This window comes from Pogona vitticeps, chromosome 2 (genome assembly GCF_051106095.1).
Source record: "Pogona vitticeps strain Pit_001003342236 chromosome 2, PviZW2.1, whole genome shotgun sequence".
NCBI classification, from domain to species: domain Eukaryota; kingdom Metazoa; phylum Chordata; class Lepidosauria; order Squamata; family Agamidae; genus Pogona; species Pogona vitticeps.
This window is the reverse complement of record NC_135784.1, coordinates 264,457,512-264,477,331: the sequence shown is the minus strand read 5'-3', so window position 1 is coordinate 264,477,331 and position 19,820 is coordinate 264,457,512. Positions and strand designations below refer to the sequence as shown.

At 39.9% G+C, this 19,820-nt stretch overlaps 1 long non-coding RNA gene across 1 annotated transcript; it reads left to right on the top strand.

Moving 5' to 3' along the window:
* The first annotated feature begins 7,832 nt into the window (after positions 1-7,832).
* LOC110078786 (uncharacterized) lies at positions 7,833-18,423 on the top strand. Its single transcript, XR_012084416.2, has 3 exons — positions 7,833-7,968; positions 11,038-11,130; positions 18,220-18,423. It is a non-coding gene; the product is annotated as an uncharacterized LOC110078786 (long non-coding RNA).
* The last annotated feature ends 1,397 nt before the right edge of the window (positions 18,424-19,820 follow it).

Sequence of the window (19,820 nt, the reverse complement as noted above, 5' to 3'; positions counted from 1 at the left end):
AGCTGCTTACAAGTCTGCTGTTTCTTCTGCTGGCCCAATTGATTATTCAGCCTCTGAGACCCATGTCCAGGTTACTGCTGGGCTTGTTTGTTATAACAACTGCAGCAAAACTCTTGACATCTAGGTCTTGACGCTTGGTGAAATTATACACAGAAGAGCTACAAACTAAAGAGTCAGTTGTGAAGGAAAACATAGACTTGAAAACAAGAACAATGCAGCCCACAACTTTCCTTACTTACATCTAAAAAAAATTACCTGGTGAAATCCATCTTGCCAATGACCTTTAGGTTTCACATCTAAGAAGAACTTTCCTAGCAAAATCCATCTTGCCATGAACTTTTAGACTTTAAGTTCTTCACATTGTTACTTGCCTGATGAGCTGGATGATCCTGATTCACAAAGGTAGCAGATTTTATGATGATATTTGTAAATGGTCTATAAAGGTATTGCCTACTCCTGCATTTGTAGACAAGGAAAGCATCTCCTGAAATAATTTTTCAAACATTTACCCTGCTATATATTAGCATCATACAAATATCTTGTCAAGTATTTACCTTCTTGAATACAACTGAAAATATTCATTAGAAAAACAGAAACTCTTTGTAATGCTACCCTAAGCTCCTAAAGCCTGAGCATTTTCAAGGGATTAAATAGTGATTTATTAACATTTCCCCAGATGCATCCTTTAACAATGTTTATGTTTTCTGTAAATATAATATGACCACAAAGAAAATATAAGAAATTAACGAATTGTGCTTTTTTCATTGAGAGCATTGTAGTATACTGAATATAGAGTTGGGTTAGGATTCGGGAGACCTGGGTTCAAATCCCTGTTTTGACATGGAAACTCACGGTGTGTGTGTGTGTGTGTGTGTGTGTGTGTGTTACTGCTAAAAGCACCCCCTAAATATCTCATATACTTCAGAAAGCCTACTAGGGTTGCTGTAAGTCAAAATGGACTTGATAGCACATCACACATTCTCTTTTGAGTAATTTCGAAGTTATTTAGCAGGGTTTGTTTTGGGGGGGGGATGCATTTCCTTGTCAATAACTACCATGAAAGAGTATTTATTTGTTTCAAATGTTTATTGGTCATCTTCTCTCCTTATCACATGTGAGAAGTAGTTTCCCCCCTCCCCCCCCCCCGTTTTACTCCTGATTATATCACATTTAATGTTGCCTCATAGAGTTTAACTGGAACTGTTGTTAAAGTGAACTGCTTCTGACAGCATTGCCCTCACTTTCATGCAAATAGCTACGTCCACTGTTGTGTTTCTTGGTATGATGTTTCAGAGTGAAGGAGCCTGGAGAAAGGACTTATGAGGAAGGGATTATGAATATATACATAGGTTTCCATTTTCTCATTAGACGTTGAAAAAGTCTTTGACAAATTACATTGAGAATTTATGTACAGTACATTCCATTAAAGACGATCACCTTGTTTTTTCTGTATATTGCAATGGTATTCGCTTGTTGCTGTTTTTACAATATAAGTACAACACAAAGTGATTTTTAAGCAGAGGTATGTAAAAATAGAGTTCCATTTCCATGGTACATTAGTTACGTTGTTTTGTCTGTACCAGGGATGAGTAAAGTACTGTAGGCCAAGAGACAGCAGCCTGTAATTCAAGGCCACATAGTGTAGAGCCATACAGATATTTGGTTTAAAGATTACTCCCGACACGCCCATTGCCCCGTTCACAGCATCATGCTGTTCAAAGTTGGTTCAAAGTTCTTGTACTGGGATTATCAGAGAAACATTCTTTTTGGGTAAAGATTGTACATTCCAGCTGTCTAATCATGGAAACTGACTCCAGGTTTTATCAGAGGAAAGTGAAGTAGCTTTATCAGTGACAGATCTAAGAAATTCAAAAATCTTTACATATAAGAGTAATACCATTATATCTTTACTCAGCGCTAGGATCACAAAATAGTGTGCAGCTTTTTGGGTTATTCCAGAGATCTTCACCAGGTAGATTTAAAATTAAAGAAAGAAGTATGGAGAATATGGAAGATTAGGGGTTCAGAAAAATTGGTTGATACATAGTCATGTAATTTTCTTTGACTCAAGTGTGGGAGGACTTAACAGACTTTCAAATTAAATACTTTCTAGAAAAAGCTACAGTCATTTTCATTTAAGGATCATGCCCCATCAAAAATGATCTCTACCTTTGTTAATATAAAACCTGCCTATTTTCTCCTTCTTCTCTTTTCCATCTACTGTGAAAATCTAAGGACAGAGCCAGTTCTAAGTAGCAGTTAGAGAATATATATGTATATCTGTTTAAGGGAGATGAACAGGTTTTTTTGTTTGGTTGTTGTGGTTTTTTCGAGCTGTTTGGCTGTGTTCTGGAGGTTTTTCTTCCTAAAGTTTCGCCAGCCTCTGTGGACGGCATCTTCAGAGGACAGGAGTTAGAACTTCTGGAACACAGACAGAGTTCTAACTCCTGTCCTCTCAAGATGCCGTCCACAGAGACTGGTGAAACGTTAGGAAGAAAAAACTCAAGAACATGGCCAAACAGCGTAAAAAGCCTACAACAACCATTGGATCCTGGCCATGAAAACCTTTGAGAACAGAGTTTTTTGTTTGTCTGTTTTTTCATCCCAGCACTCCCAGAGACAGTCCTTTTTACAGCTTAGAACTTTCATAAGAACACTTCAGTCCACACCAAGCTCATCAAACACCATATTTCATTCCATAACTGTATACAAGTGAATCCAGCAGGTCCTCCAGGTCACTTCGCATTAGTATATAAACACTTGCTGAAGTCCCATATGTCCAACCAGCATGGCAGAGTGTCCACTTAAGAGTCCTGCTTCTGCAACTCTTGTGCTCAGATGTTCTTCTCCAGCTGGCAGAGACATTGGAACTGGGAAGTCATCAGAGTGGATGACTCAGGAGGATTGACCCCTGGTTCTTCCTCAGGAAGACCAATGCCACATGCTTCAGTGCCTTGTTGTCCTTTCATGGGTCAGGCCTTCAGTAAGACAAGGAAAAGCAAAGGCTGCTCGAGCAAAGTATGAGGGAATCTCTGGGTCCAAGAGTTGATGGACCAATCTAGGGCATCACTCCACTCTTTCAAATCTCCATCCATCCAGGCTGGCCAGAATCCTCCCTTCTTTTTGCACCTCTTTTGCTCCAGTCAGTGAAGGATCTGGAGTTTTCTTGGCCCCCAACTCTGCTTCTGTTTCTGACATGGATGGGACTCCCACTGTCTCTGTCTCGGAGGCATTGACCTAATAAAGGTAGGGCCCCATCAGGTCTGGCTGAGTAACCTCCCTCAGTTGGCTATCAAGTGGTCAATCCACATACCCCACGGACAGCCTCCGTGGGGGATGTGGAAGATATGGAAGTTGACCTGAGCTCTGGCACGTTGCTCTCCTGCTCATAAATAAACACAGCAAATATTAAACAATTTCTTAAGACAGTTTAAAAGGACTCATCTTCACACTCTTTCTAAAAGCCCATTGCCTTCCTTTAGAGAGCTGGGACATCATCAGGAATATTTTCTTCTTTTTTTGTGGGGTGGGTGAGTGGGTAGGCAGGTAGGTATAGATTACTGCAGGTAAGGGGTAAGTAAGAGGAATTCCCATTGCACTCGTGGCACAGTGGTTAAATCGCTGTACTGCAGCTAAAACTGTGCTCACGACCTGGGGTTCAAATCCCAGGTAGCCGGCTCAAGGTTGACTCAGCCTTCTATCCTTCTGAGGTCAGTAAAATGAGTACCCAGCTCGCTGGGGGGGCAATGTGTAGCCTGCATAATTAAATTGTAAACCGCCCAGAGAGTGCTTGAAGTGCTATGGGGCGGTATATAAGCAGCACGCTTTGCTTTTGCTTTGCTTTAAATAGTAATGGACCCTATTCAACATGGAGATCTTTGGAAGCATGGTTGGACTTCCCAATTTTTATCTTTTTGCATCTCCTTTAAAATCTTGGACTTAGCATCTGTGTGTATGCTAAATCTCTTGTGATTGACAATTTGGGTGCAGTGCATGCTGTTATCTCTCCAAATGCTGATACAGTGGTAAAACAAACCCTCTAGAACAGTAGTTCTCAAACTGGGGTCCCCAGATGTTCTTGAACTGCAATTCCCAGAAGCCTTCACCACTTGCTGTGCTGGCCAGGATTTCTAGGAGTTGCAGTCCAAGAACATCTGGAGAACCAAGTTTGAGAACCACTGCTCTAGATCAGGAGTGGAGAAGCTATGTCTCTCGGCAAGTTGTTAGGATGCAAAATCCACCATACCCAGCCTGTATAGTCCTTGGTGAAGAGTGATGCAAATTGCAAACCAGCCACAGCTGGAGAGCCCCATATTCTTTGTTCCAGCCCGCTTGGGCATATAATAGAAATGTTGTGTATTGTGGTGCATAACTAGGTATTTAATTCAGTGCAAGCACAGTGGCAAATTAACAAATGCCCCCCAAATGTGACGTATGGGTTAAGCTAAAATTTCAGCCATTATTTATTGGGCGACTAGCACAAGTGCTAAACTGATCATGTCGCTCAGCTTTGAGCGCTTCAGGTCAGTGGAGTGTGACATATTTGAGGAATATTTCTAGAATGCGGACATCTGTTAATATATATGTATTAGATTTTAGCCTTGTATGTGTTTAAAGAAATTGCAATGATTTCCATGTTCCTGACAGGCAATTTTTGATGTTGGCTGCCTTCATATCTATGATGACAGAAGATTGCTCTTCCTTGGGCATTCAGATAATGATACCATGTTTCTATCGGTCAGGAGAGGTCTCTCTGGACTTCATTGAAAGGCTCTGTCCACTTTGTTAAGGTGGTGATGTCAAGTGTATTTGGCATTTAGTCTGTGATTTTATTGTTTCCAGCAGCCTTGTTTTGCAGCTTGCTGATTGCAGCCTGCACTTATGACATCTCTATAGAACTGGTTATGAAGGTTTCCGTGTGGGGCACAAGTTTCCTCAAAATCTGGTAGCGGTGTACAGTTACACCTGTCAAAGGCTGCTTTGAAAAGCTCCACACACCTGCATTTATATTTACCCACTTACAATAAGTGCTAGAAAACATGGCTTTTCAATTGGGCAGCTCATCTAATTTTAAACATTCCATACTGACTTTTTTGTCAGGCTGAAAACAGCTCTGGGCAACGCTTAAGGATACCATCATTCAAGCTTCATCAACTACAGCTAGAAACCAACAAAGAGGAGAATTTCTCAGGGTGGGCAGATGTCACTTCAGGCTTGTAAGAATGATTAAAAAAAAAAAGCAACAAATGTACGCAGCTTTGCTCAGGTTATGTTGCCACCAAGTCATTTCTAACTTATGACAACCCGATGAATTTAGGACTTCCAAATGCCCTATCAGTTACAGCCCTGCTCAGGTCTCATAACTTAAAACCATGGTTTTCTTTATTGAGTCAATCCATCTCATGTTAGGCCTTCCTCATTTCCTACTGCCTTCCACTGTTCCTAACATTATTGGTTTTTTGGGGGTAAGTCAGTTTCTCATGATATGTCCAAGTTTGATAGCCTTGGTTTAGATATTTTAGCTTGGAGTGAAGGTATGGGCATTTTTAAATCTAGAATCCATTTACAGGTCTATATCTTTCAGATAGTCCATGAAGCTCACTTCCAACACCACGTTTCAGGTGAATTAGGGGTTTTTTTCCCATCACCATTCATCATTGTTAACCTTTCACATTGTAATTGAAAATATCCGTGTATGGATGTTCTTAGCTTTGCTCTCTAATGATACATCCTTACATCTAGAGGGTCTTATGTAGTTCCTTCATAGCTGGCTTTTCAAGTTTCACTCTTCTGATTCTTTTGCCTGCAGTCTCAGTTAGATTGAAAGCCAAACCAAAGTATGTTGTTGTTGTTGTTTAGTCGTTTAGTCGTGTCTGACTCTTTGTGACCCCATGGACCAGAGCACGCCAGGCCCTCCTATCTTCCACTGCCTCCCGGAGGTCTGTCAATTTCATGTTGGTTGCTTCGCAGACACTGTCCAGCCATCTCATCCTCGGTCGTCCCCTTCTCCTTTTGCTGTCACACTTTCCTAACATCAAGGTCTTTTCCAAGGAGTCTTCTCTTCTCATGAGATGGCCAAAGTACTGGAGCCTCAGCTTCAGGATCTGTCCTTCCAGTGAGCACTCAGGGTTGATTTCCTTTAGAATTGATAGGTTTGTTCTCCTTGCAGTCCAGGGGACTCTCAAGAGCCTCCTCCAGCACCACAATTCAAAGGCATCAATTCTCCGGCGGTCTGCTTTCTTTATGGTCCAGCTCTCACATCCATACATCACCACAATCCATACATCACAACATACATCACAACCAAAGTATAGTCTTTAACAATTTTGATTTCTGCATTGTCAACATTGACATTATGTGATTTTTCCAAAATCATTATTTTTGTCTTTTTAATGTTCAACTGTAATTCTGTTTTGGCAGTTTTCTTTTTCACCTTTATCAATAATCATACCAAGCCATTATCATACCATGGCATCATCTGCATATCTTAGATTATTGATGTTTCTTCCACCCAGTTTTCATTCCACTATTCTTTGAATCTTCTCCAGCTTTGCACAACATAAGTTTATTTCTCCCAAATGTTTTTAGAGCAGAATTTTTCATCTTAAGATTCCTCTTCAAAGAATCCATCATATGTTTATTTCTTCAGTTTAGTTCTTTAGTATATTGTTTCCATCTTCTCTTTATTCTGTACCTGGTCAAAGAATATGCTTCCTTGTTGTTCTTTTGACATCCCTGACCTGGATTTAAATTTCCCTTTGATTTCTGGAAGAAATCTCCTGCTTTTCTTCTTCTTCTTCTTCTTCTTTTTTTTTTTTGTTCTCTTCTGTTTATTTGCACTGGTCATTATAATAATTCTCTGTACCTCTATGTGATAGTCACTGAAAAGTTGCATTTAGGTTTTTAACACTATTTCTGTCACCTTTCACTTTTGTTTGCTCCCTGTCCTAAACAATTAAAATGTTTTTTTCTGTCAGCCACCTAGGTTTTCCTTTTCTTTTAACTACAAGAATAATCTCTCTCTTTTGGCATTCTGCTATAATAATAACTCTAGTTTCATTCTACAGTTCTTCTGGTTAATGATCAAATCAAATGTGAACTCTCTCTAGAAGCAAAAATGATGAAACTAAGGCTGTTGTACTTTAGTCATGTCATGAGAAAACAAGACTCACTGGAAAAGACAATAAAGCCAGGAAAGGTTGGAGGAAGCAGGAGGAAGACCAAATATGAGATGAATTGACTCCATAAAGCAAGCCACTCTCCTAAGAGATGAACAGGGCTGTTAATGGCAGGACATTTTAGAGGTAACTCATTCATAGGGTTGCCATAAATTGGAGGAAACATGATGGTATGTAACAACAGCAAAGTTACTTCTGAGCAACAGTAAAGGATAGCATTAGTTTTTTAAAAGCCTAATTATAATGAGAACTATTTATTTCTCAGGGAAACCTGGAATAGCAATTGTAACTAATTTTAAAAGCAACATTGCAATTTCTGGGCCTGTCACAAATTGAAAATGCAGAAGCCAGGAACTAATGAATATTGAGATTGTTTTTAATTCCATGTGCTTGCTGAGATCCAGGCTACGCCAGCAATTTTTCAATAATTCTGATATGAAATCTGGAAGCAGTTCACTCACGTGGAAAAGGAGCTGCTGTTCCCACCAGAATCTGAAGATGCTTCTCCCTCTGCTGGGACGTATCATGCTAACTGGGACCACTGAGGAGTGTGTTGTGATGTGTGAAATTATTTCTGCTTTAAATTCTGCTAATGTATATCTTAATGTTAGTAATATAAAAGCAAATCTCAAGTGCTAATGTTCTGTTTGATTCAGGTTATTGCTGAGGTGAGCAACAATCCATGCTTTCCTTTGTGAGAAGCAGTGAACCAGCAGAGATCTGTCTAGTTCTAAATTTTACCATCCTGAATGTGAAGAAGAGGGATGCTCTCAAGGAAGGACGGATGATGGTATATAATCTCTTGAGAAATGCTAGCTTAGCTCAAAGTTCAATCACAAGCATATCCATACAAATGTAGTATAATACTGCAGTTGAAACTGCTTTCCCTGGACTAAATTACTTGTCATGATTAGAGATGGGCAAGAACTAGGAAAACTGTGGTTCAAGATGGTTCGTGATTCGCACACTATGAAGTGCAAACTCCTCTGACAAAATGAACCATTTTGTAGTTTGTGTGATTTGGGACTTCCAGGAGCTGTAGAATTACCTCTGCATGATTAGAGTTGCCAAATTCACAGAGAATCTTCATTTGACCCTCCTTCCCAGCCCTCCAAATTTGGTGAAGATTGTATTTGGGATGTTCAAATCATACCCCCCCCCCAACAAGTCCCCCCAGGAAAGTGCTCTTATCATCTGACAACAAACTTTGTCAAACCTGGAGGGGGTCAGCCGAAGAGTTAGCCCTAGTTCGGTGAAGAATGGATTTGGAATGTCCAAATTGTAGCCCATGTATGAATTGCCAACACCAATAATAGTTCGGCATTTTGTTTCATTCTGGGCAGGCATGTTTCCACAAATCACTCACAAAGGAACCATGAAACAGCACAATTCATGGTTTGTTTGTTTTTTGTTTTTTTGTTTTTTGCTTCGTTTCATGCCCATCTCTAGTTATGATTACTTTCCGTTTTAACTGTAAGTCAAGAGAGACCCTGAAAGAAAAGTTTGCAGAGCCACATACTGAAGGTCAGAACCTGGTATGTTACACAAGGCAATGAATTTGTCCTGTTCCTCATTACTTTGTCCAGTTGGCTGGCTGCTACTGTTATCACTGCTGGAGTTTTATGAGTAATTCATTCTGCTATGCATTAGTAATGCATTAACGATGATGTTGCTGCATCATTGTTAATGCATTACTACTAATGCATATCTAATGCATACTCTGTTCTGAAAATCTCCTCCCCCCAGGTTGCCCCACCCCTCCTCATGACAGTTCACTTTCTTTTTCTTCTTACATTTCTTTCTTGTTCTCAAAATATACTCTTTGTTTTAACCAGATATCCAAGCATATGTCTACTTCAGGATGTTATAGGCATGTTAGAAGCCACACAGAGGTACCCTGATGTCATTTCCTTGGATTGCATTATTCTAGAGAACCTGAGAGGAAAAGCATTTTAATGCCTGTTCACATACAAAGAAGCAAAACAACACAGGTTTCTGATGCAAACTGTCAGGTTATAGGGAACCACTGCAGAATGCAGTGATTCAGGAATTACAATTCTTGAATCAACTAACTCAGTTGACATCACCAATATCACTAAATGATTTGAAGACTGTGCCATTTATTTTATCATGAGATGTTTATTTGTTCTCAGTTACCTCTAAGGATAATTGTGGTTCGCACACATTTAGAGAAAGGCTAATTAATTTTTTGTGTGTGCAGATAGATTTGCTCCGAGACAATGACTTGACCTATCCCTTTAACAAGCTCAAAATATTTCATGTTTTCTTTAAATTTCACACCACAATTGGCAATAGGCAATTGACAGCACTATTTACTTAGTTTAAATCTGAGCAGCCCTTTCTCAAATGATCAGATAAACCCTTTATAAAAGTTTAAATAAAGTTAAATAAAACAAAGGCAGCAATGGCAGGACTGAGGTTGTTTTTATTGTTATGTGCCATCAAGTCATCTCCAACTTATGACAACCCAATGAATGAGCGATCTGCAAAATGTCCTGTCCTCAATATATCTCTGGATTCTCAGTCATCCAGGTGAGGCTATCTGGAAGTTGAGTCATGGCAACTGGACTTTTTTCTTATTAGGATGAAACCACTGTTTCGTTTAGTCGTGTCCGACTCTTCGTGACCCCATGGACCAGAGCACGCCAGGCCCTCCTATCTTCCACTGCTTCCCGTAGTTGTGTCAATTTCATGTTGGTTGCTTCGCAGACACTGTCCAGCCATCTCATCCTCTGTCGTCCCCTTCTCCTCTTGCCGTCACACTTTCCTAACATCAAGGTCTTTTCCAAGGAGTCTTCTCTTCTCATGAGATGGCCAAAGTATTGGAGGCTCAGCTTCAGGATCTGTCTTTCCAGTGAGCACTCAGGGTTGATTTCCTTTAGAATTGATAGGTTTGTTCTCCTTGCAGTCCAGGGACTCTCAAGAGCCTCCTCCAGCACCACAATTCAAAGGCATCAATTCTTCAGCGGTCAGCTTTCTTTATGGTCCAGCTCTCACTTCCATACATCACAACAGAAAAAACCATAGCTTTGACTATTCGGACTTTTGTTGGCAAGGTGATGTCTCTGCTTTTTAAGATGCTTTTGGGGTTTGTCATTGCTTTCCTCCCAAGAAGTAGGTGTCTTTTAATTTTGTGGCTGCTGTCTCCATCTGCAGTGATCATGGAGCCCAAGAAAGTAAAATCTGTCACTGCCTCCATATCTTCCCCTTCTATTTCCCAGGAGGTGATGGGACCAGTGGCCATGATCTTAGTTTTTTTGATGTTGAGTTTCAGGCCGTTTTTTGCACTCTCCTCTTTCACCCTCATTACAAGGTTCTTTAATTCCTCCTCACTTTCTGCCATCAGAGTGGTATCATCTGCATATCAGAGGTTGTTGATATTTCTTCCGGCAATCTTAATTCCGTTAACCACTGTTAACGTCTGCTAATTATCCATGACAATGGGTGGAGAAGGACTGCAGATGAGAGATTTTCACTCACCTCCTCATCCTTTTTCCATCTAACTAGCCTATTCAGACCAGGGGGAAGTGAAACCAAGCTAGAGGATATATCAGGGGTCTCCTACCAACTCTCCTCAGACTGAAGAAGCTGCTTGGATGAGTAGTGAAACATTTCAACCCAACAAGAAAGAGGTCCAGTTGCTGTGACTCACCTTCCAGATAGTCCTGTCCTCAGCAGTTCTGCACACCTTATGTAAACTGAAGGGTAACAGCTGAGGCACCAGACTAAGATGCATCCACCCTTTCTCTCCCACTCAGCCATGTTCTTCACGCAGCTCATTCACATCAGTGCAAATTGCACTCTTCAGCAAGCTGAGAAGATCTTGTTTTTATTCCAGATTCCAGAGCTTGGTACTTTTTGTGGATGACAACTTTCCAACTCCTCAGCCATAATCCTTGGGGATGGAGAGGCTATGGTTTAAAAGGAAAAGGTAACTTCTATAAGCTCTGAAGCAGAATATGAGTACAGTATTTGGGCTGGCTATATATATATGGTGTCCTTAAGAACCTAATATTCCTGTTCTTTGAGGCCCCTTGAACCCAAAGCCAAAAAAGTGTTTACGGAGCTATGTTGAAGGAGCTGTGCTCAACTGGGGAGTAGACTGAAGAATGCCTGCAACAATGGCCTTTGGGGATTTCCTTTCAGAGCAGAAGTAATTATGTCATTGCTGGAGCACCAGGTAATTGACAGGACCTGTTTGTTCTGGCAAATGAATTACCGTAGGTGATAATGAGGACCTCAGCTTTTGCTATGGGTTGTAACACATTACCAAAGAGGAAGTCACAGAGTGAGACTGGTGGAGCCTGACACAAGCGTGTGGTTCTTATTCCCATTTTTGGGACTATCCTTCTGCTTGGCCCATGGTTTGCCCCTGGAGAATGAGGAACATAATGAAACAGAACATGGATATCTGTCCCCCCTCTTTCTTTAATGGAGTTCTGCTTTATGCGAGCAGTTTAAATGACAACCTGTCTTTGCAAGGTTGTTTGCTTTTGTAATTAAAAGCTAAAGAACTGGATTTCAGCTGTCTCAAGTTCTTTTGTTAAAAGCCCATTGTCTTTTAGAGGTGGAATTGAGGCTGTCAGACATAAACACCATCAATACTGAGTTGAATGAAGCTCACATCCTTACAGATAACTTTGGCTGCACAGGATTGTTATCATGTTTCATAAACTTGACTGTAAAATTTTATCTGAGTGTTTGTTTTAGATATCTGTAGGTTGCTGGCTCCTGGCCTAGATTATGCAATGTCTATGTATTTTGCTAGATAGAAACAGTAAAGTCAGATTTGTAGAAGTGAATCGGTCTTGTGTATTGTGAAAAGGGGTGGAAGTGCTAAGAGTATTATCCAGAGTAAGGCAATTACATAAAGAATTCAGAAAGCAGGATAATAAAGGAAATTCATAATTACTCATAAACCTACTGTACCAGCTATGTTTCTGTTCTATGAGAGGCTTTCCTTAAATTATCAGTGGTTTCATGAATTTCATATGATGATTTGATCAGAAAACAAAAGTAAGAATAATAAAAAAGAGTCTGTGAGGCCTTCTTGTAAAATGTATGTTTTTGTCCATTTCAGGCACAAAGGATAGAGAAAAATCTTGGTGGCAGTGTTAAAATCAAATACTGTACTGTAGTGTACATTTCTCCTGAAATTGAGGCTTTCATTGCACAAAATTATGCACACAAGAAGACTCAAATATTTCCATTCTGTTCAGTTTAATTTTTAGCCTATGATGAGAAGATCTGCCACAATTCTTGTGGCAACATTTGTTTGTTGCATTTGATGCGTTTATATTGCAAATTTCCTCCAAGAAGCTCGATAACATAGAAGGTATTTCATCAGATTTGTATTCCTCACAACAGTACTGTAAGGAAAGGTTGGTTTGAGAAACAGCAAATGGCCCCAGTGACCTTCATGGATAAGAGGGGATGTGAATCCAGATTTCCATGATCCTAGCCCAACATTCTAACTACTACATCCAACTACAAAGGGACCATGTTTAATGTACTGATGATAAAAACTGACATGAAATAGAGTATGGGTTGAGATGGACCAGATATAGTCCTGGGCAAGGTGGATAAAAATAAATGATTTTTTAAATGAAATTGATTTAAATCATGATTTAAATTTTTTTAAAAAATATTTTTTGAAATTTAAATAATCCAAAATTTCTGATTTAAAAAAAACCTAAATTGTGATTTAAATCAAATCCACCCTGGTTCTTGAAGAAACCAAAGTACATTTACAAATCAGTTCCTATCCATAACTTGAATTTGATGAGGCAGAAATCACTTCATCCTATTTTTTGTTTTTGTTTTTTTACTCCCCATTGAATTGTACTATTTTCCAAAACTTCAAAGTGTCTTCTGAATGGAATCAAAGAACCTGTGCACAGCTCTTCTCTAAATTGTTTTTGGCATACAAAATATTATTATGAGATATTGAGTCGAAAATCCTATTACTTAACATAAGAAGATTCATAACTTTTGTGCTCCTGAGAACCATGGCGGGGAGTCTTGCTCTGAATGGATTGGAAGTTATGAATATCCTTGAAGTCTCAAGGAATTCGTGTGCTTCCTCCTGTTTCTAGCCACGGGTGCAATTCTCTAGAAAAGTGGCCCCGGAGAAGACGAACATCCAATTTGTATCTGTGAGGTGGCTTTTAAACTTGTGGAGCCATTTCCATTCATTCTAAACAGATGCACAAGCAGAAATGGCAGCAACCACCGCAGTTGTTAGGCTCATTTTGCATCTGTCCTGCTGCTGAAAAAGTATGTTCTTTTTTGTGCACCTTACTTAGTTATCCTTGTTTTGCCAAGATGGTGGGCTGATTGTTTTGCCCAGATTGTGGGCTGATTTAGTTGGATTCCTTTTGTGACTGTTTCCATGGTCAGTTGGCTTTGAGGTATTCCTGCCCCAGTCTTTCCTGCTCCTCCCCCTTAACATCATCATGACCCACTCCCAAGGTCTTAAATGTTGATGGTGAGATCTTAGGCAATGGGATGCCATTCACTTGGCAACCTCAGTCTTAAAATATCATATGACAGTGACAAAATGAACTCTTTCATAGACATTATGGAACAGCTCACATACTTTTTAAAGAGAATGCTCACCCTTCTTTCATATTTCATTCTTTTATTTTATTAGGAGGCTACTAATTCTTTACCCTGAATGTCCACTTTAATGAATTACAGGAGTGACATTTATATAAGGCTTTACTGCTGCTATGCAGGTTTCTCATAAATAATTTGTGCAGTTTGAGGAGAAGGAGCACAAAGTTTGAACACATTGGGCTTTGTTTTTTAAAAGGAGGCAATTAAAGGACTCGGAGTCATATTGCCTCTTGTTTCATATTTGTTCGATTTGTCTTCCAAATGATATTGTTTCTGTCATTTGCAACCAAATTGTATTTCTGCTCTCCATTTGGCAGGGATTATAAAGGATTATAAGAAAGAATAGCCAGTGTGGTGTAGTGGATAGAGTGATGGACTAGGACTTTGGAGACCAGGATTCGAATCCCTGCTCTGCCATGGAAACTTACTGGGAGAGTGGAACTGGTAAAACCACTCCTTAAATAACTTACTTACCTTGAATGACCCATTAGGGTTGCTACAAATCAATTGTAACCGGACAATACAGAACAATAACAACATAAGAAAGAAAACACACTTTTCTATTGTCTGATGGCAGTCTTAAGTTAAAAATATTTAGGAAACTAATTGAGTTTTCTGTATATTTTCTAGGATGCCACTCTGAGCCGTATTAGGAATAGTCCATGATAAAAGGCACCTAATTATACAAGAGCTATTTATATCAAGATCTAAAGCAAAGACCTCTGGGTAGAGTGGGTAGCATATAAATTAAATAAATAAATAAATAAATAAATAAAAAAGACAAGAAGCTGCGATCTTTCTAAAGGGGACAATGAGGGGCCAGAATTGTACCCCAGGAAACTTGCTTCTGTTCAGAGGGGCAAAAATGACTTGGCTGTCATCAGCCAGGCTTTACCATTTATATTTAAAATGGCTTTCTTTTTCATTGAGATGTTAGACATAGATTTTAAAAATACCCCACTTCAAATCTTTGGTAAGGAAAACGAATGCATTCTTCACACCTCTGAAAGTGCATCACAGCATGAAGGAAATATAAAGCACTTAAAAGCTTGTGGTAAAGCATGCTAGCACGCCATCCTGCATTCTGTCTCCAGCACTAGAGACAGTGGCCGTGCTTCCCAGCAGGGGAAAAATGTCAGTCAGATTGCCGTCTGTTTGACTGCCCTGTTGCAGCACAGGCTTGAAGCTGTGATACCATCTGGCTCCCCTCAGGAGCCGCAAAGCCCATTTGAAACCATTTCAGACAAACAACACTGGCTGGGGATGTTTTTAAAGAGAACATATGATCTTCGAGGATGAAATAAAACCATAGGCCAGCCGCATGCTGTTGCATAAGTCCTATTCAGTCATTATCAAAAGCAAGGGTGATGAGGGCGAAGAGCACTAGCGCAGAGCCCTCCTTCCTAGGTTTCATTGTGGAAGATGACAATCTGACAAGGGACTGATTCCCAGATCCATTTCAGATCCATTTCATTTTGGACCCTGCATGAGTCCAAAAAATGGGGGGGGGGGAATCCAAGATTCTGGCATAGGAGAAAAACGTGGACAGATAGAGCCATCTCTCAGACAGGCACTTCCCCTGAAGATGGGGATAACATACTCCCCCTCATTTTTGTGCTCTTCGCTTGCTTCAAGAGTGCTGTTTTGCATCTGAAACCTGATATTCAGTGATAGATAGATAAGTGGGCAGATAAATGATAGGTAGGATCTATTACTAAAAACAAAACACTCTCCACAGTGTAAATAAATGTGCAAATCCTGGATACTGCAGATACATGCTGTGATGAATTCAGCAATCACAGCTTGTAAGTTGCTTTTTTGGACTATGGTTCCTCAAATCCTTCAAGCCAAGATAGCCAGTGCCGATGCTGCCTGTGAGATAGTGGAAGCTAGAAGCCTGTATGTGAATAAAGGGCACACAGATCAGGGCCAGCCCCACCATGCCCTTTTGCTGATACTATGCCTCAATCCTTGTTTGACTTGGTGATATTATTTAGGCATTTCCTAATCTCTGGGGGGCGGGGAAGGGGGAATTAACACAAACAGGGCAAATGCAGGCAGCCACAATCTGGGATGAGGTTACACTGCCACCAGTTTCGAGGACATGGTAGACAGTAGGATTTTACTTTTGCCCACAGGCATCTTTCTAGAAATTGTCTAGGTCAACACAGAGCAGGATTTGCACCATGACAAAGAAGTAGAAGAAAGGGGGTAATGGCAGGAAAGACAGGTCATGGTATGCGAATTACGAGCTAGGCAATTAAGGCCCACACAAGAAGAACACATGCATTCATCCATTGCTACATCAACCTGGTAAATTCTAATACTAAAGCTCTTTAGCAAACTAACTAATCTAGATAAGAAGAGGGAAGTAAAATTATAGAATGCGACTCCTTGGCTTGAACTCTCCTTTGTGTATCAGTAGGTAGAGTGTCCAGGATAGATCCTAGATTTATTACAGTGATTCCCAACCTCGGGTAACCCAAGTGCTCTTGGACTGCAGTTCCCAGAAGCCTTTGTGACTATCTGTGCTGCCTGGGGTTTCTGAGAATTGCTGTCTAAGAATACCTAGGTTACTGAAATTTGGGAACCACTGATGTTCAGCTGTTGCTTCTCTTTGGCACTGGCTCTAGCACTAGCAACAGCTCAGCCTATTGATATTTTATATTGCTTTTGATTGCCCTCTTTCTGCAGTTTGGTTAAATCTCTTTTTACCCCTCAAATGCTGGATGGAACATCAAGGATCTGTGAGGGTGTTGCACAGAGGACCGGAGACTCTTTTCTCTGGCCCAGGTTGCCCCAAGATAATGTGGATGCACCTGATTTTGTCTGTTTTTGTACATTTATATGAAGAAAGTGAACAACTGTAGTTGAATGAATATCGTTTTGTCTGATAGTATACATATATGCAGTTTGCATATATCTGAACAATTCTTTACATATAGTGATGGGTATAAATGTAACTTAAAAGAAAATCTTGGATTTGTACATTCCAGATCTCTAATATTGTACAAAGCAGATTATATTTGTTAATATGCAGGAAGCCACCAGATGTCCTCCCATACACATACCCTTCCTCAAGGCTCCAGAATTGCCTTGCTTGCATCAGAAAGCTGCCTTGCGTTCTGTACTCAACAATCAGGGATTTAGTATACTCTAGGTTTTTCATACAATTACTCTCCTTTTCAATTAAAAGATTTCTAACTCTGCTTCTACTTAAGATAGACAGGTCTTTAGAGAACATACAAATATTCTTTTGTTTCCTTGTTATAGGGGCAGTGGACTAAATGCTGAAATGCTTTATTCAGCTCACTGCCACAACTTTAGCAGATCCGAGAGATGGCTTATTAGGAAAGAAGAAAGAACAGGAAAAATTACTTTTAGAGGGAGAACCTGAAGCCCACAGGGAGTTCTACAAAAACCCCATTCCAGACTAACAGACTTAGGATGCGATTGCATTATTGAAATAAATCAGGCAATGGCTCAGGATTTTTCAAGTCAGTTTAAAGTCATGTGGTAGTCACATGGTTTTTGGGTCAGTGTTTACATTCTCTTAGGACAACTTTTGATCTTTTTTAAAAAGTCATGTTGTACGTTGGTCAAGGGGGCTACACAGGCTTTTCATATCATTGCATTTGAGGTTTTGTCTTGCACCTCCCCATCCTTGTGCCGGCATATGTGCTCGACTCTGTGGGGTTTGTTAGTTGCAAACTTTTCAAAAGAATGAAATGCTGAGCATTTTACAAAGTGTCCCATTTTTCATGGCATGAATGTTTTGCATGGCACGGACTTGAATTGAAGAAAAAAAATGGGTAATCATCATAGAAAATATCTCAGAGGTGCTCAGTGATGCTCCACCGCCAACTGGAAAGTATGTTTGTTGTGTTTAAAACTGACAAATTCAGGATGATTTTTTTTTTTTACATTAAGCAAGATTGTGTATTTTCAGCACAATGTAGATCAGTAAAGTAGTTTATTGTTGTAAGTTCTCATCTTCAAGATGACTCTCAACTGAAGCACCTGGAAACACAATAGCTAAATGGCTAATAAAGTAGACAAACAACACTTTAATAATCATGTGAGTATGTTCTGGACTTGGTCCAAATGGACTGTTGAGTAAATCCAACATTTTTTATTTTTATGTATTCATTTATTTATTTGGATATCTGCCCCACCCATCTGGACCAAAGGTCTACTTCAAATTTATCATTTGAAGTTTCTTAAAACATTGTTTATGAAAATCATTCCTAGGCTTGAGGATTTTTACCATATAGACAGTAATAATAGCCTCTTGGTAAGTGTTATAGAACAACAGCCAAATGGCTAATGAAGTGTTAGCATGATTTTTTTCCTTTAATTTGCTGATTTTTACACCAGCATCCTTATGTTGGTGCCTCTACAGGTTTGGACCAGAGTTTGCAGCATTCATGACTACTAGCCATGCTCATGGAACTGATGAACTTTAAGAGATCTGGACCCCTAAAAGTCCTGTTGACATGCCCAACATCTGATTCAGGTGAAAATGTGGCACGACTTGGGGAGATGTTTGTTTTGAGAGTAAGCTGTCAATGTTTCCTCAATTCCCCCCTCAAAAAAATAAAATAAAGAGAGAGCGAGAGAGAGAAAGAAAGAACCCACCTGAAAAACCACACAATTTCCTTACTCATTTCTGCTTCCACAGTAGCCTTCTCTGTGTTGTACTTTAAGCAATCTTTTTCTGGGCAATGTTTGATCAACTTGAAAAAAAATGGTCTGATGTGTACACAAGTGCTTTTTCCTTACTTTTCGTTCTTGTTGTCACCACAAGTATCAGACACATGAAGAAGAAAAGGCTAATTGGGCTGAAAGTAAAATGGAAGGAAGTAAATGACATGATGGGGATCTTAAACTGAAAAAAAGCTGTTTGTTTTTGTGTCCTGTGCTGTGGCAGTAATTTCTTAAGTCCTCAGAAATCCCAGGTGATAAAGACAAACACTTACCAGAAATGTTAGGTCTTCTGGGCGAAGGGTAAAACATGGGCTAAAGGGAGTGTGTCAAGTTTTTCAAAGGCAATTGAATCTTGAAATGTTAAACAGCCAATTCTGGATAAATTTCTATCAGAAGTAAGAATTCAAAGTGGTAGGAAGCAGACAACAAAGAATGAATTTATGAAACAGCTGCCGAAGCTACCTTGTTTCGTTTTCATCATTCTCCTCACAGTTTTATACCAGCAGACTTACTCGTGTATGGTGGCCTCTCACACTGCTCATGCATGGCAGCTTATTATGAAGGCCAAAATTTTGCTTCAAGGCTTCATTTAAGCTTTCAGTTTTACTCTCTGTCATTTGGTATTGAAAAGCTACAGTGACAATCACAAATACCTATGATAAGCCTCAATATAATTTTTCTAAAGGCATCCTTATTGTTACGAACATCTCCACTTCGATCTGCAACAGTCATGAACTTCTGGAACGATCTGCAACCCTTCTCCAGCAGGTGCTTCCAATTACTGTATTTTTCCATGTATAAGGCTCTCCCATTTATAAGACACCCCCCACACACTTTTCTAACCCAAAATTTCTTTCTTTGCAAGAAAGTGGAGGGGGAAAGCATATTTCCCCCTCCACGTTTTGGAAAGAAAATGGAGAGGGAAAGCAGGAATTGCTTTCCGCCTCCATTTTCTTTGCAAAATGTGGAGGGGGAAAGCTGCTTTTTGCAACAAAAGTGCAGAGGAAAAGCAGGAATTGCTTTCCTCGTCCATTTTGTTTGCAAAACATGGAGAGGGAAAGCTGCTTTTTGCAATAAACGTGCAGGGGGAAAGCAGGAATCACTTTCCCCATCCATTTTGTTTGCAAAATGTGGAGAGGGAAAGTTGCTTTTTGCAATGAAAATGTAGGGGGAAAGCAGGAATTGCTTTCCCTCTCAATTTTCTTTGCAAAACATGGAGGGGGAACGCAGGGAACAAAGCGCTTTGATCCCTCCCCCCTCCTTACTTCTGTGTATAAAACAACCCTCATTTTTTCC